Source organism: Eutrigla gurnardus (genome assembly GCF_963514095.1).
Source record: "Eutrigla gurnardus genome assembly, chromosome: 5".
Taxonomy (NCBI): Eukaryota; Metazoa; Chordata; class Actinopteri; order Perciformes; family Triglidae; genus Eutrigla; species Eutrigla gurnardus.
In genome coordinates this window covers 15,727,243-15,745,594 of record NC_139919.1, presented here as the reverse complement: position 1 = coordinate 15,745,594, position 18,352 = coordinate 15,727,243, and the positions used below count along the sequence as shown (strand labels likewise).

At 42.3% G+C, this 18,352-nt stretch overlaps 1 gene segment (V, D, J or C); it reads right to left on the bottom strand.

Annotated features, from left to right (window-relative positions):
* Positions 1-13,372: 13,372 nt before the first annotated feature.
* Positions 13,373-17,115, bottom strand: LOC311013714 (Ig kappa chain V-II region MOPC 511-like). The segment is given in 3 exons: positions 17,079-17,115; positions 16,637-16,978; positions 13,373-13,398 (listed from the first exon to the last, which is right to left on the bottom strand).
* Positions 17,116-18,352: the final 1,237 nt, after the last annotated feature.

Genomic DNA, 18,352 nt, shown 5'->3' with positions numbered 1-18,352 from the left:
AATTTGACATTTCCACATATACTTACGCCCAACTTCGAGCATCAGCAGTGAAAAAAATATGATCATCATTTTCTTGTTAATCCACTTGAGAGTGCCGTTAAATTAGATTATACTAGAAGCTGATTCACCTTAATATAATCATATCAAGTGGGAGGTAAATGTTTCAAAGCAATCTGATTGGCCTGGCTTATTTTGTTGCTGTGACTGTATACCATGGAAATACAATCGACCATGAAACAAAACCAAAGGTACGTCGTTTTGTCTCTCATTTCATGTGGTTTTAACACATGAAAAAAAACATGAATGCAGGTTATCATATCCACTGAAATAGACACTATGCCCCGATAGAACAACATAAATCATCCGGTTTTAGAAAAAAAGGTGCCTCTATGTGCATAGAGCTTGTTGTTTGTTTTGCAAAAATCCACCGAGCCGGATCATCCTGTCCACTCAGCGCAATTCACAGTTCGGAAATTGTAGAGGGAAAATCGGGCCACAGCAGTGATGTTGGGGGTGCAAGGTAGTTGGTCGTCGAGGATTACACCCAGGTTCCTTGCAGTTGATGAACAGTGGGGGGGGGGGGGGGGGGGGGGGAGGCGCCTAGTGGTAGGAGCCCTACAGTGCCCCCAGTGCCCACTTGCCGTTTTATTTATCCACGGAAAATGTTTTTCAAGGATAGATAGCACCAAAAGGCACTTCTTTGAGCTTTGCAAGGATGAGCGGCTCCAAGACGGGGACTGAGTGTGTTGATTAGAAACACTGACGTTGACGTGCAGGTGGCCCAGTGGGTATAGCGCATGCCATTTACGCACGTACGCATATACGCAGCCCACCCCGTTTGGCCAGCCACGGATACCCGTAGGAGACCTTTTCTTGACCAGAGGCACTTCAAAAATAACATGGTTCGGTTCCTTCCTTTACCAAACACAACTTCCCATATTTGGTTCAGGATGGTTTGCGACAGGATGTGTGCAGAATACAAAATGGTAACTGCCAGTCTGCAGTCAAGAAGCCGGACACCATTTCAGCGTATGTCTCCCTGCAGACTCTCCACTTCCTGGCCCTTACGGACACCTGGATCACCCCAGAAAACACTGCGGCTCCAGCTGCTCTTTCAACTGCCTACTCGTTTTCACACTCCCCAAGACGAACAGGGCGAGGAGGAGGAACTCATCCTCATCTCACCCAGGAGGTCCTACCAGGTCCTTCCTCTGGACCACCTACCCCGATCTGCACTTGAATTCCAGGCCTTCTCTGTCATCCTACCTTTCAAGCTCAACATCATAGTGATCTATCGCCCACCCGGTCCTCTCGGTGACTTTTTAGATGAGATGGATGCCCTCCCAAGCTGCTCCCCTGATGATGGCACACCACTCGTCGTCCTAGGTGACTTCAACATCCACCCGGGAAAGCTGCACACATCTGAAATCATTGACTTCTTCTCCGCATTTGACCTAACACTCTCCCCCTCTCCACCCACTCACTGGGCCGGGAACCAACTTGACCTTGTCTTCACAAGATCCTGTGGCACCTCGGCACTCTCTGTTAACCCGCTCACCGTGTCTGACCACCACTTTGTGACTTTCTCTCTCCCCATGAAGCCCACCACATCCCTCCCCTCTACGCCTCGAACTGTCACCAGCCGCCGCAGCCTGAAATCCCTCACTCCCTCCGCTCTCTCCTCAACTGTTTTCCTCACTACCATCCACAGAACAATTCTCCTTAATGCCTACTGAGGAAGCCTCCTCCATCCTGATGTCCTCACTCTCCTCTTCTTTGGACAATCTCTGTTCCCCAATCTCACAACCTGCGCGATCATCTCCCTCCCCTCCCTGGCTGTCCGAACCTCTGCGAACCAACAGATCAATGTTGTGAGCGTCAGAGAAAAAATGGAAGAAATCGGGCCAGCACGAGGACCTTGCTCACTACCACCACCTCCTCTCTGACTTCACCTCAACTGTTTCGGCAGCTAAATCTGCCTTCTACCTGGCAAAGATCAACTCTTCCGACTCCAACCCCAGGAAACTCTTCTCCATGTTCTCCTCCCTCCTCACCCCTCCTTGTTACATCTAACCGTGCCACCACCTGCTCCCTTGACCCGATTCCCTCCTCTCTTCTCCAGGACATCTCACACGACATCTTGCCATTCCTCACCACCCTGATCAACTCCTCCCTCACCTCAGGTGTCATTCCAACGGCTTTTAAGACAGCTACAGTGAAGCCCCTCCTTAAAAAACCCACCCAAGACGCTGCTGACATCCGGAGCTACAGACCTGTATCTCTTCTTTCATTCCTCTCTAAAACCTTGGAACGTTCCACCTACAACCAACTGTCATCCTATCTCTCGCAGAACAACCTCCTTGACCCTAATCAATCGGGATTCAGGACTGCTCACTCCGCTGAGACGGCCCTCCTTACAGTGACTGAGTCCCTGCGAGACGCCAGAGCCTCATCCCACTCCTCCGTTCTCATTCTCCTCGAGCTATCTGCTGCATTCGACACAGTCAACCACCAAATCCTCCTCTCCACTCTGGCTGAACTTGGCATAACTGACTCTGCTCTAACCTGGTTCACATCATACCTGACAAATCGCACCTTTTAGGTCACCTGGAACGGCTCTATGTCCAAACCCTGTTCTCTGGACACGGGTGTCCCTCAAGGCTCAGTATTAGGACTGCTTCTGTTCTCACTATACACCAGATCACTAGGTTCTGTTATTACATCGCATGGATTCTCCTACCATTGTTACGCAGATGACACCCAGCTGTTGCTCTCTTTTCCCCCAACCTCTGACACTCACATTGCAACTCGCATCTCGGACTGTCTGGCTGACATCTCTGTCTGGATAACTGCACATCACCTCAAGCTTAACCTGAATAAAACCGAACTCCTCTTCATCCCAGGGAAAGACTGCCCTCGCATGAACCTGTCGGTCACTGTCGAGGGCATCACAGTATATATACCTACACTGGCTTCCTGTCGCAGCACGCATCCAATTCAAGACGATGGCACTGGCCTTCAGGGCCATCAATGGAACGGCACCCATCTACCTTCAAACACTGGTCAAACCTCATGCCCCGAAGCGAGCAGTTCGCTCCTCTACTTCAGCTGGCCGGCTGGTACCACCATTGCTGACCCCCCCCAACCCCAGCACTCTGATCATATAACTGTTGTTCTTAAGGTATGTTTGCTGAACAGCTACTACTTTACTCAGACGAGGATCTAACAGTTGTTCTATTTTTAGCTCTTACTTTATCGGCAATGATATGTTGTGGTTTCTTTGTTTCCTTCTTTTAACAAATGTACTTATTGTAAGTCGCTTTGGACAAAAGCGTCTGCTAAATGACCTAAATGTTAATGTAAATGTATTTATCTCTTAAAAGATTTTAGGTTAAATTAAATCATATGGAAAACGATCATATCGAAACAATTATTGTTTGTGTTTAATGATAATGGTAATAGTAATAATAACTCAAGAAAAACCCTTAAAATAATAATGCAACTAAGATATACATTTATATTAAGGTACAACCATATGTGTTTATTGTAGAGATATGTGTACAGCTGAGCATAAAAACATAAATGTCACAGTCATAGTGATGCTTTCAAGATAATTTATTTATGTAAACACACACATTCCAAACTATTATGTCCCTAAACATCATAAATAAAACTTTCCAAACAGCATAGGTTCGTTTCATGTTGGGTTTCTAACATAAGATGTAATCACGGATAAGATGTAATTATGGTTAAGCAACTAAACCGACTTGGTTTAGGTGAGGTAATGTTGACCTTTCTCACATAAATGTAATCATGAGATCCATTATCGATCATGGCAGCTTTAAATAGGGATTTCATTGATCAGTTTGATTGACATTTCAAATGTATCCAGGTATTTGTGACAGCAAGGACGTTAATGTGACAGAACTACATAGGAGCCATTTTATGGTGAATTTAACCAATCCAGATGTTCATCAACGATGACTCGGGATGATAATTGATAATGATGATGCCATTATTAGTTCTGCAATATTGAACTGACTGATGAGGAATTCTTCTTTAGATCATTTGATTAAATTACAATAATACTTTTCATAAGGGAATAAGCTGTTATAATATGAAACTGTCTCTCTTCTTCTCTGCCATGACTCCTCCCTGTTGAGGAAGTCAGCAGCTAGAAAAAGAAAGACTCACCGGCATCCATTAAGGTTCTCCATTGGAACCGGATCCCGGTTCCATCCCTAATGAAGACCCACCCACACTGAGTCAAATGTACCAAAGCATGTCAGAAGGAAGAGACCAGCAGAGAGAGTGGGGGACTGTGACACCATGCTACCACTAGCTAGTTTCCTAGTTCTGGGGTGAAGGGCAGCAGCAGAGAACCGCTCTACCACAGAAACCCGTTCACCGAAGAGGAAATAAGAGCCTTCGATTCAACTGACACTTCATTTGAACATGAGAGAAAACCACAAATAACATTCCCATTCTCCTTACCTGAGCTCCTTCGACAATTCCTACACCTGAACCGGCTGCCCCCCTTTCTTAAAGGGGCCTAGAATCCGTGGCCCTCTGCTGATCTTGTAGTGTCCCATGCCTGCACCCCCAACATCACTGCTGGGGTCCGATCCTGCAGATTTTCCCTCTACAATATCTGCAGGATTCGGTCTTACCTCACAAAGGATGCAACGCAACTACTGGTCCAAGCACTGGTCATCTCCCGCCTTGACTACTGCAACTCTCTCCTGGCCTTGGCGACTAAACCATTGCCGCGTATCCAGAATGCTTCAGCACGCCTTGTCTTCAATCTACCCAAATTTTCCTATGTGACCCCCCTCCTCCGTGACCTCCACTGGCTCCCTGTTGCAGCACGCATCCAATTCAAGACGATGGCACTGGCCTTAAGGGCCATCAATGGAACGGCACCCATCTACCCCCAAACATCCACACGCCCCGAAGCGAGGACTTCACTCCTCTACTTCAGCTGGCCGGCTGGTACCACCATCGCTGAAATCAATCAAATGTCGCTCAGCAAAGTCCAGACTCTTCTCTGTTCTGGTGCCTCAGTGGTGGAACGAACTCCCGACCAATGTCAGGACAGTAGAGTCACTGGCCATCTTCCGAAAAAGACTCTAGACTCACCTGTTCAGACTTACTCAGATGAGGACCTAACACTTGTTCTATTTTTAGCTCTTACTTTATCGGCAATGATATGTTGTGGTTTCTTTCTTTTGACAAATGTACTTATTGTAAGTCGCTTTGGACAAAAGCGTCTGCTAAATGATCTAAATGTATATGCCTCCAGCGTTCCTTCACCTGTTAAATCCTGCCTGTGGGACACCTTGCTTGATGACTTGTGACTCCTGCACCACAAACTTGAATAATGGCGTGGGGGCCTCTAACATAAGGTTTATTTTGGATTTTTAGATTTTGGGTTTGTAGCCTTCATCTGGGTCAACATATTGTTGATCACAACCAAAAACATCATACGTTTGAGTCAAACTGACCTAAGTTACATTTAAATAGTTAAATCAATGATTCCAGGACACAAAGCTGTGTTCAGCCCCTGTATACACAAGAGCAAAGTCACATGATTTCACTTACTAGCAACTCACATCACGTTACCATGTGACACCCACCCACCCCGTGTGGACCATCAAAACACCACATGCTTTTGCTGTCCAGCACCACGGTAGGGTTCATATAGGAGTTATCTGGAAGCCTGGTACATCACAGTGAGAACAGGTCGGCTTTCTCTTTATGTGCACAGCGCTGCTTGCACCAACACACACAGATAGACACACCTTCAGTGTCACCACTCACAAACAAATGATGCATGGAAACTTAAGCATTGTGAGAGAAAAGAGAGAAATAATTTGACTAAAGTTCCATTAAATGTTGCTGTCACCATTATTAGAGTATCAGTAATACTGTTACAGTGCCGGTGTTCAATCAATCAATTGAACAAACTTCTTCAAAGACTTTAATTAAGAAAACACACATCAATTAAACAAGACTAAATAGATGTGTGATGCTGTAGAATGTCAAAGCACATTAAAACAATTTTACATTTAATTTGCATTATGATAATCCATGTCCTTTTATATAATAAAAGTCACACAATGATTGCAAATTCAAATAAAATAAGATACTGATATCAGATGAAAGCAGTGAAAGCCGCTTATTTCCAGTGTTTCAGGCACAAATTATATGACCTTTAACGAGCAAGTCCAGTAGATTGTTAATCTATCACTAAAGTCCTGACATCATTGTAGATTGTCTCTCCTTCTGCCACTTTTACATTCTTTCTCTCTGCTCTGCCAGTTTTCCTCTTGGTGAAGGTTGGTGCAGAATAAACCAATGAGTCCTCATTTCTCTGAGGAAACAGAAAATATGATAGCAGATTTGATCATTTTTCCAGTTTCATCTTTTCTTTATACACCTTACCTGCTGACTTTGGTGGTCACCACTGGCTGTCGCACCATTTGTTTGCAGAGCAACATCAGCTGTATCACGAGATAAAAACAGATTTCAGATGAAAGATGCTGTGGGTCGATTTACACAAATCAGTCACGTTCTTTCCGAGAGAAAGAAGTTAGCTTTCCAAGACATTGTATAAAATGGTAAATGGCCTCATTTATATAGCACTTTTCTCAAAAGCACTTTACAGTGCAATTCACCCATTCACACACCGACGGCGGAGTCAACCACGCAGGGCGACAGCCAGCTCGCCAGGAGCAATTAGGGTGAGGTGTCTTGCTCAGGGACACCAGGCACACAGCTAGGAGGAGCCGGGGATCGAACCGGCAATCTTGCGGTTGCCAGCCACCCCGCTCTACCTCCTGAGCTAAACCCCCCCATATAAGAAACATATTTACCGTTGTAACAATAACCAATTTTCGTTTTGATGGAATAAACCAGGAAGGCATTAACAATCAGACTAATAGCCAAAGCAGCAAATAACAGAACCAGAACTGCATTGGCCTTCTGCAAATCCCACATCTTGAGTTCTGAAACAATATGGATGAAAAAATGGAAGTTAATTATTTTGATCAGATCTAGCTACATTAGGAACAAATGAGTTGTGATACATGATCTAAATGAATTTAAAATGTACGATTATTATTGATTTATAGAGAAATGTTCTGCGGTTACCTTCAATGTCCAGTTTTGTTCCATTTCCAAATAATATCTCCCCACATTTGGCCACAGCGCAGTAGTAAGTCCCGGCATCAGAGGAGCTGACGTTCTTAGAGAAGCTGTAGACACATTTCTGTGGAGAGCGAGCCTCCAGACTCTTCTCACATTTGTTGCCTTGGACATAAATGAAGCTGGGGTGAGATTTATCTGATCCGGATTTGAACCAGTAGACACCGTGTTCCTCTGGACACGTTTTCTTCTCAGAGAAGACTGAACAGTCAAGAGTCACGGAGTCTCCTGGACGGACTGGATCAGATGGAGAGTCTACTATGATGGCAGTGACATCGGGTTCTGGTCCTGGTGAATACAAGGATAAAAATAACCATGCTTTAATGAACATAAAAGCAGTTAAAAATGTTCATTTACAAATATAAACATGTTCCTATAATTATGGACAGGTATATATATATAATACTGCTGTTATAAGTGTTTACCTCTGATTCTCAGAAATGTTCCTTTCAAAAATTCCATTTTAAATTGCGTTACATCTATACAGTAGTAAATCCCAGTATCGCTTAGCTCTGCTTTATTAATATGTAGGAAAAATGTTCCAAGCTCTTGTTTTAACGTCATTCGCCCGTAATAATTCTTAGTAACTTCATGATGAACAAATTTAAATGTTTTTCCCAAGAATTCAGGCAGATTTTCAGATACAAGCCTGATCCAAAAAACAGTTTCCGAGTACAGATATTTCGGGAAAGCACATGTCAGCGTCACATTATGTCCAACACTAACGGTCGTCGTCTCAAAGACCTGATCATCTGCACATCCTGTAAACATAAGAGAAACACGGATCAGCAATTACCAAGAGAGAAACAAACACAATCATACTTTAAATATATATCTGGAGTAAATTTGACATTTCCACATATACTTACGCCCAACTCTGAGCATCAGCAGTGAAAAAAATATGATCATCATTTTCTTGTTAATCCACTTGAGAGTGCCGTTATATTAGATTATACTAGAAGCTGATTCACCTTAATATAATCATATCAAGTGGGAGGGGAATGTTTCAAAGCAATCTGATTGGTCTGGCTTATTTCGTTGCTGTGACTACCATGGAAATACAATCGACCATGAAACAACACCAAAGGTACGTCCTTTCGTCTCTCGTTTCATGTGGTGTCGACACATGAAAAAAAAACATGAATGCAGGATTTGAACTTAAAGCAGTCGGCAACATTTGTTTGATGATATTCACTGAAACAGACACTATGCTCCGACAGAACAACATAAATCATCCGGTTTTAGAAAAAAAAACGTGCCTCTACGTGCACCTAGAGCTTGTTGTTTGTTTTGTAAAGATACACTGCGCCGAATCATCCTGTCCACTCAGTGCAGTTCACAGTTCGGACTGTTGCCAGACACACACACACACACACACACACACACACACACACAGCCCTGCAGTTATTTATAAATAAATAACGTTTTTTTTTTTTTGGTCAGCGATACATAATATGTTATGTTTCGTCAACTAAAAATAAATATTTATTATCGGTACTTGAAATATTATGTTCTTAACTTCTGTCAAGTTCTGACAGGTCACGTGGTATGAAATGATTGACAGCCCCTGCAAGTTGAACCTGTATGTGCAATAACCCTGCAGGTTGAACCTGTATGTGCAAAGCCCCTGCAGTTTGAACCCTGGCATCACATTAACTCCCCAGGCAGTCCTTATAGGCAGAACGTACTCTGGGGAGGCATTTGAAAGTTTGTAAGTACACCAGGAGTTTATTTAAAAGACCACTTGCCTGATAGCTTCTATCCTCGGCTGCTAACGCTAGTGCTGCGTCAACGCCACTCTCCTTACCTGAGCTCCTTCAATAATTCCTACACCTGAACCGGCTGCCCCCCTTTTTTAAAGGGGCCTAGAATCTGTGGCCCTCAGCTGATCTTGTATTGTCCCATGCCTCCAGTGTTCCTTCACCTGTTAAGTCCTGCCTGTCGGACAGGCTTGATGACTTGTGACTCCTGCTTATTTTTGGACAAAAAGGATTTTGGACATTCTACTGTTTCTGAATTTGTGCTTTTGGATTCAGTGATTTCTGAGTCGCTACAACGCCATAAACTTGAATAATGGTGTGGGGGCCTCTAACATAAGGTTTATGGATACTGAAAAATAGATCTAGACGATTTGTCAAAGGACTGGGTTGGGGTTTGTAGCCTTCATCTGGGTCAACATATTGTTGATCACAACCAAAAACATGTCATAAGTTGAAGTCAAACCTATCTAACGTAAATCCTCTAATATATATTAGTCTTTATTTACTCAAGCGCATCGCAGCCTAGGCCTTTATTGGAAGGAGGCCAGAATTAGAGACAGGCCCCTATTTCTATTTGAGCAAAACAGACTACCAGTAGAATGAATAAAAACGAGATTTTGTGTCTATTTGAACCTATAAAGTACTCGGTTAATTTATTGAAAAAGTCTCCTCTTTGGCTCCGCAGCTGCCATATTACGGTAAACAACGTTTGCTGCTGCCACTAGGAGGATGATTGACAGGCGCTCTCCTTCATACAATCATGTGCACACTTCATGGCTGCACCTGATTGGGTGATCGCTTTCACAGCTGTCCTGTCTGCTCCTGGATTTCAAACCGACCAACATGACGGCTCATTTGGAAATTTTCTCTTATTTTACGACAATAGTTTACTGAAATCTGTTTCTGAAAACATTTTATGCGAGAAATAAGCTATGCAGTTGCTGAATCTGTCTTTACTTTAGATCAACAACGCTCAGTTTAAAAGATTTTCGAGAGCTTGCGGGAGGCGGTGGTGCACCGTCTCTCAACACTCGCTGTGTCAAGTCAAGTCACCATTATTTATATAGCACCTTTCATACATAAAATGCAGCCCAAAGTGCTTTACATTAAAATAAACTAAAACAAACCCTTTTAACATCCCCACTCCCCGCACCCTCATTCATGTAACACACACACACACACACACACACACACGCTACACCATACCCCCCCCCGCAGCAAGATAAAATGGAATATGATTGAGCACTGATAGACCAAGTGAGGAAACACCATCCGAAGGGAGCCCGCCCCCCCGAGAGCCGCCCAAGCCCACGACTACAGGGGACACCGCTACAGAGACCACCCCGACCCAGACAGATAGGGACCCATACCATGGCCATAAAGCCCTGGGGCAGGGCTCCCCAACTATCCAGGCCAGGACAACCCCCAGGACGGCACCCCCGCAGGCAGGCCAGACAGAGCTCCCGGAGTGGAGGGCCCCCATGAGGAGAACAATGGAGCTGAAAACTAAGAGACAATAAGTAAAATAGATAATAAAAGAAATGAAAAACCTCCTAAAACAACATAAATGAATGGGCGCGTTTCGTATCGCATGCATTTGCGCCGATGCATGCACGAGACTTGAGAGGATCCGCCGGAACTCGTCATAAACACGCCAAGTTCTCACCACGTCAAGTCGGACACAGGTGCACTTCACGGCCTTTTTTTATTTTTTTTTTATTTAAACTTTATTAATAATTGTATACATAACAAAAACTATTGTGCCAGGGGAAACTTCACGGACTTTGCACAAAGAATATGGCCTGCCCAGTGGCGCTGGCTTTCTTCGTCGCTGACGAACTCGAGCCGAGGCATTTGAAGTCCCGTTGTTGACGGAGGCTGAGGAATTTTCTCACGTGGGAAATACCACGTGATAATTCTAACCAACTAGGGCAACGTTGAGGGGAGTGTCTTATGTCCGCACTTATTTCAGACCATCTGCAGAGAAAAGCATGCGAAGGGAGGTACTCTGGAGATACCACGAGTTTTTAAAGTCATGTGACATGTCGCAAAGGGAAGTTATCACCAGCATTTGTGACGTTTTTTTCCCAGAATGCCTTGTTTTGCGAGGCAAATGCATGCGCATGCTTGATTCGAAACAAGCCTAATGTTAATATGAATTACTGAAAGTAAAACAAAATAAATGAGTAAATAAATAATAAAACCTTTAAGAGAAAATTAAAAGACAACGTAAAATGACAGGATAAATGAGTAATACTAAAAGAATAAAAAGACTTAGTTAAAAGCAAAATTAAAAAGGTGAGTCTTGAGTCTGCGTTTAAAAGCATCAACAGACTCAGTGGCCCTGAGGCCCTCCGGCAGGCTGTTCCATAGGCGAGGGCCCTAATGATAAAATGAGGCTTCACCAAAGGTTTTGGTTCTAACATTGGGAACAGATAAAAGACCAGTACCGGAGGACCTCAGGGTCCGCAAGGGCCGATACGGTAAAAGCAGGTCAGACAGATAAGAAGGCCCGAGGCCGTTAAGACACTTAAAAACTAGTAAAAGAACCTTAAAATCGATCCTGAAGCGCACAGGGAGCCGATGCAGCGATTCTAAAACCGGTGTAATGTGACCCCGCATTCTGGTCTTCGTCAGCACGCGTGCAGCTGAGTTCTGGAGCAGCTGAAGGTGTGAAATGCTCTTTTTCGGGAGACCAGAGAGCAGGGCATTACAGTAATCTAACCGGCTAGAGATAAAACCATGCATTAGCACCTCTGTGCTGGCCAGAGAGAGAAACGGGCGAACTCTGGCTATATTCTTAAGATGGTAAAAAACAATCTTTGTAGTATTTCTGATGTGTGGAATAAAATCAAGCTCAGAGTCGAAAAGAACGCCCATGGTTTTTACGCACTGTGAATGTTTAAAAGCATTTAGTTTTGGTAAAAGTTTCTCTCTCTTGCCTTCAGGACCAATAATTAAAACCTCTGTTATGTCCTGGTTAAGCTGCAGGAAGTTCTCTGCCATCCGTGACTTTATATCTAAAATACAATTTAAAAGGGAATCAATAGGTCCCGTGTCATCAGGAGACACAGCAATGTAGAGCTGTGTATCATCAGCGTAGCTGTGAAAATTGATGCCATGCCTCCTGATGACGTCCCCAAGGGGGAGCATATATAAATTAAAAAGTATTGGACCTAAAATTGACCCTTGGGGCACCCAACACTTAAGTTCATGCATTCCTGAGGAACATGTATCCATACTTACAAGAAAGTGACGACCTGTGAGGTAGGAATAAAACCAGTTAAGAACAGTACCAGAGAGGCCCACCAGGTGTCTAAGTCTATTTAACAAAATGTGGAGATCTACTGTATCAAAATCAGCGCTTAGATCCAGTAGCACCAGGACTGACAGTTTCTGAGAGTCACTGTTACACCTGAGGTCATTAACAATCTTCACGAGGGCTGTCTCGGTACTGTGGTTCATCCTAAAACCAGATTGACACTGTTCTAAAATGTTGTTGTTTAAAAAATAATTGAATTGGATAAAAACCAGCTTTTCTAAAACTTTACTTAAAAAGGGTAAGTTGGATACAGGTCGGTAGTTGGCGAAGATGTCAGGATCCAAATTGCTCTTCTTCAGAAGGGGCTTCACTACTGCCGTTTTAAAGGCAGTGGTGAAGACACCCGTCTGGAGAGAGCAATTCACAAAATTTAAAAGTTCAAACTCAAAGAACGCATAAAATTGTTTTAAGAGTGATGTGGGGATTGGGTCTAAAAGGCAGGTTGTTGGGTTTACTCGGGAGAAAACTCTACCAAGGATTTCTGCATCAACCAGGACAAAATACTCCATTGTCTCCTCAGATAAAAGTGATGGTTCAGGTCTGTTAAAAGCAACAATGTTATGTTCTAAAAGAGTGGACCTAATGCCAACGATTTTACCCCTGAAGTGGTCTGCAAATTCCTCACATAGATTGTTTGTTGGGACTATGGAGGATTTCTTAAAATCACTATTAATTAAACGAGCGATTGTGGAGAAGAGGAATTTATGGTCGTTCTTTTTATCTGAGATGAGTTGTGAAAAATGGAAAGTTCTTGCCTGTTTTACTGCTTTATTGTAGGTTTTGAGTTTGTCCCGGAATATTTCGTGATGAACTGTTAGTTTTGACTGCCTGCATTTTCTTTCAGCGCTCCTGCAATTTCTTTTCAGTTGTTTTATTTCATTCTTTATCCAAGGTGGTGTAGGTTTGGTTGACATTGTTTTTGTGGAAAGTGGAGCCACTGAATCTAGGGCTGACCTGAGTTTACTGTTAAAATTGTCAACAATAAAATCGCAGGATGCAGGTAAAATGTCAGCAGTGCTATTCTGTAAAATTTCAATAAAATTTGCAGCCACTTCAGGAGTAAGGTAGCGCTTCCTCACTGTTCTCACTGGGGCCTCCTGTTGGATAAAACTGGAGAGATCAAAAAACACACAGTAATGGTCAGACACAGCCAGGTCGACAACAGAGGACACGCCTGTGGACAGGCCATGTGTTATGACCAGGTCCAGGGTGTGTCCTCTGTTGTGAGTGGGCTGTGTGATGTGCTGCTCAAAATCGAGGTCATTTAAAAGATTACAAAATTCAGTCGCAGTGGGATCTGAATTGTTATCTATGTGTATGTTAAAATCACCAGTTATTAAAACCCTGTTGTAAGTTGAGTGTAAAATTGATAAAAGTTCGGAAAACTCATTAATAAAAGGCTGTGAGCCGAATGCATTGCAGGACTTCTTACATACCGTAAATCCTCTAATATAGCTTCAGCCAAAATTTCCCCGACGCGAAGGCATTGCACGGCTGACAATGAATGGGAAGCTGGAAATAACGCTGCCTGTGGACACTTGCCCCGGCCTCCATTAGAGACCGGCCGGTAATAGAATACAGGCCAGTATTAGAGGATTTACATTTAAATAGTTAAATCAATGATTCCAGTTCAGCCACTGTATACACAAGAGCAAAGTCACATTACTTCACTTACTAGCAACTCACATCACGTTACCATGTGACACCCACCCACCCCGTGTGGACCATCAAAACACCACATGCTTTTGCTGTCCAGCACCATGGGAGGGTTCATATAGGAGTTATCTGGAAGCCTGGTACATCACAGTGAGAACAGGTCGGCTTTCTCTTTGTGAACACTGCTTGCACCAACACACACAGATAGACACACTTTCAGCGTCACCACTCACAAACAAATGATGCATGGAAACTTAAGCATTATTGTGGTTGGGCTTTCAAACTGAGCTATCAATGCAAAGGCGCTTTTCTAACTTTCTCTCTCTCTCTCTTTGAGTCTCAGGAAGCTGGGTTTTAATTTATATCACAACCACGTACAGGAGAAGTTAAAGATAAAGTAAAATCACACTATGGATAAATGTGTTTTATGGGACTTTTTTAAGGTTTGGTTCTTGTCATTGGTAGATGGCTGCCAGAGGTGGAAGGTACTGAGCATATATTGGTCACCCTTGGTCTTTTTGTCAAGAGCATGACTCACATTTGAGAGATAATCAACAAAACGGTTTGACATTGTTGATCAAATCTGTTTTAAGGAGCATTACTTGGGCTTTGATGGATTAGCGGTCATCAAAGATGAACAAACATATATTTTTTACATGTGAACTAATGCATCTGTGATATGTCCAGATTGCAGATGCATATAATTGGCAAGTGTTCTTTTAAATAAACTCCTGGTGTACATACAAACTTTCAAATGCCTCGTTTTGTGAGTACAGACCCTATGTGTACTACTGCAGAAGTTCGGTAACATTCCATGCATTATAAGTGGGGTAATTTACGAGATATTCCCACTGTACCATATCGCTAGTGCTAAGCCATTCGGCTGATAGCTCTGTCTTGACCAATGCTGACCATCGCTAAAAATGCTTCTGAGGGGGTATTTGGCTGGATGCCATTGTGGAAATTACCTAGGGTGCATTTCACTCTGAACCATCACTTTAAGAAGTAAAAATAAATCTGTAATTTCCGTCCTTACGACTTTACCCTCCCTACACATCCTGTTGAAGCCTGTAGTCACGTCTGTTCTGAGTACACGGCCTTGTTGTTTGGTCAAAGGGGGGAATCAACCCATGTCTGTCAGTGTAGCTGCTGCTTGTGGCTTTGGGTGTTCTTCTTGTGCAGAAGGCATTTACAAGGTGCTGTGAGAGATGAGATGTGGAGATAATGGCCGAGCCACAGGGCTCGTATTTCATTAATCACTGTGCATCACATTTCTAAAAACTTGTTAGGTTTCATCCTCTGGAAACCTCGACTGTCTGAACAAACTTTCATGGCAATCCATCCAACATTTGTTGAAATATCAGTTTTTATATTTGGCATACAAATTGCTATTGACATAAGCAACATATTGTGTATTTGAGAATAAATCCAGTTTATCAGGGTCCAATTTGCTAATGGCTTCTGAGTTTACATGTTCTCATGTCCAGGTCTATCTTCACTGTCCAGTGGAGCCTTCTTGCAGCTTTGTTTGTCTCAAGAAATCTCACGTTTTCTTCTCTACTTCCACAGTACACAGCTGGTTCTTGCTGCTAATGTTACTGTATATACTTTGTCTCCAGTATCTGAGGCAGTTCCTTCCTTTAAAATTGTGCTATGTCGCTAAAAAAAGAGAAATCATTTGACTAAAGTTCCATTAAATGTTGTTGTCACCATTATTAGAGTATCAGTAATACTTCAATCAATCAATTGAATTACAACCTTCTTCAAAGACTTTAATTAAGAAAACACACATCAATTAAACAAGACTTAATAGATGTGTGATGCTGTAGAATATCAAAGTACATTAAAACAATTTTACATTTAATTTGCATTATAATAATCCATGTCCTTTTATATAATAAAAGTCACACAATGATTGCAAATTCAAATAAAATAGATACTGATATCAGATGAAAGCAGTGAAAGCCGCTTATTTCCAGTGTTTCAGGCACAAATTATATGACCTTTAACGAGCAAGTCCAGTATATTGTTAATCTATTATTAAAGTCCTGACATCATTGTAGATTGTCTCTCCTTCTGCCACTTTTACATTCTTTCTCTCTGCTCTGCCAGTTTTCCTCTTGGTGAAGGTTGGTGCAGAATAAACCAATGAGTCCTCATTTCTCTGAGGAAACAGAAAAATATGATAGCAGATTTGATCATTTTTCCAGTTTCATCTTTTCTTTATAGACTTTACCTGCTGACTTTGTTGGTCACCACTGGCTGTCGCAGCACTTGTTTGCAGAGCAACATCAGCTGTATCATGAGATAAAAACAGATTTCAGATGAAAGACGCTGTGGGTTCATTTACACAAATCAGTCACACTCTTTCTGAAAAGTTAGCTTTCCAAAGCATTGTATAAGAAACATATTTACCGTTGTAACAATAACCCATTTTCATCTTGATGGAATAAACCAGGAAGGCATTAACAATCAGACTAATAGCCAAAGCAACAAATAACAGAACCAGAACTGGATCGGCCTTCTGCAAATCCCACATCTTGAGTTCTGAAACAATATGGATCAAATAATGGAAGTTAATTATTTTGATCAGATCTAGCTACATTAGGAACAAATGAGTTGTGATACATGACCTAAATGAATTTAAAATGTATGATTATTATTGATTTATAGAGAAATGCTCTTTGGTTACCTTCAATGTCCAGTTTTGTTCCATTTCCAAATAATATCTCCCCACATTTGGCCACAGCGCAGTAGTAAGTCCCGGCATCAGAGGAGCTGACGTTCTTAGAGAAGCTGTAGACACATTTCTGTGGAGAGTGAGCCTCCAGACTCTTCTCACATTTGTTGCCTTGGACATAAATGAAGCTGGGGTGAGATTTATCTGATCCGGCTCTGAACCAGTAGACACCGTGTTCCTCTGGACACGTTTTCTTCTCAGAGAAGACTGAACACTGAAGACTCACGGAGTCTCCTGGATGGACTGGATCAGATGGAGAGTCTTCTATGATGGCAGTGACATTGGGTTCTGGTCCTGGGGAATACAAGGATAAAAATAACCATGCTTTAATGAACATTATATATATATATATATATATATATATATATATAATACTGCTGTTATAAGGGTTTACCTCTGATTCTCAGAAATGTTCCTTTCAAAAATTCCATTTTAAGTTGCGTTACATCTATACAGTAGTAAATCCCAGTATCACTTAGCTCTGTTTTATTAATATGCAGGAGAAATGTTCCAAGCTCTTGTTTTAACGTCATTCGCCCGTAATAATTCTTAGTAACTTCATGATGAACAAAATTCCATGTTTTTCCCAAGAATTCAGGCAGATTTTCAGATACAAGCCTGATCCAAAAAATAGTTTCCGAGTACAGATATTCCGGGAAAGCACATGTCAGCGTCACATTATGTCCAACACTAACGGTCGTCGTCTCAAAGACCTGATCATCTGCACATCCTGAAAACATAAGAGAAACACGGATCAGCAATTGACAAGAGAGAAACAAACACAATCATACTTTAAATATATATCTGGAGTAAATTTGACATTTCCACATATACTTACGCCCAATTCTGAGCATTAGCAGTGAAAAAAATATGATCATCATTTTCTTGTTAATCCACTTGAGAGTGCCGTTAAATTAGATTATACTAGAAGCTGATTCACCTTAATATAATCATATCAAGTGGGAGGGAAATGTTTCAAAGCAATCTGATTGGTCTGGCTTATTTCGTTGCTATGTAACTATATACCATGGAAATACAATCGACCATGAAACAACACCAAAGGTACGTCGTTTCGTCTCGCGTTTCATGTGGTGTCGACACATGAAAAAAAACATGAATGCAGGATTTGAACTTAAAGCAGTCGGCAACATTTGCTTGATCATATTCACTGAAACAGACACTATGCTCCGACAGAACAACATAAATCATCCGGTTTTAGAAAGAAAACGTGCCTGTACGTGCACCTAGAGCTTGTTGTTTGTTTGGCAAAGATCCACTGCGCCGAATCATTCTGTCCACTCAGTGCAGTTTACAGTTCGGACTGTTGCCACACACACACACACACACACACACACACACACACACACACACACACACACACACAGCCCTGCAGCTATTTATAAATACTGTAAGAACGTTTTTTTTTTTTTTTTTTTTTGGTCAGCGATACATTACATGTTTTGTGTCGCCAAGTAAAAATATAGATATATTATTGGTACTTGAAATATTATGTTCTTAACTTCTGTCGAACTCTGACAGGTCACGTGGTATGAAATGATTGACAGCCCCTGCAAGTTGAACCTGTATGTGCAAAAACCCTGTAGGTTGAACCTGTATGTGCAAAGCCCCTGCAGTTTGAACCCTGGCATCACATTAACTCCCCAGGCA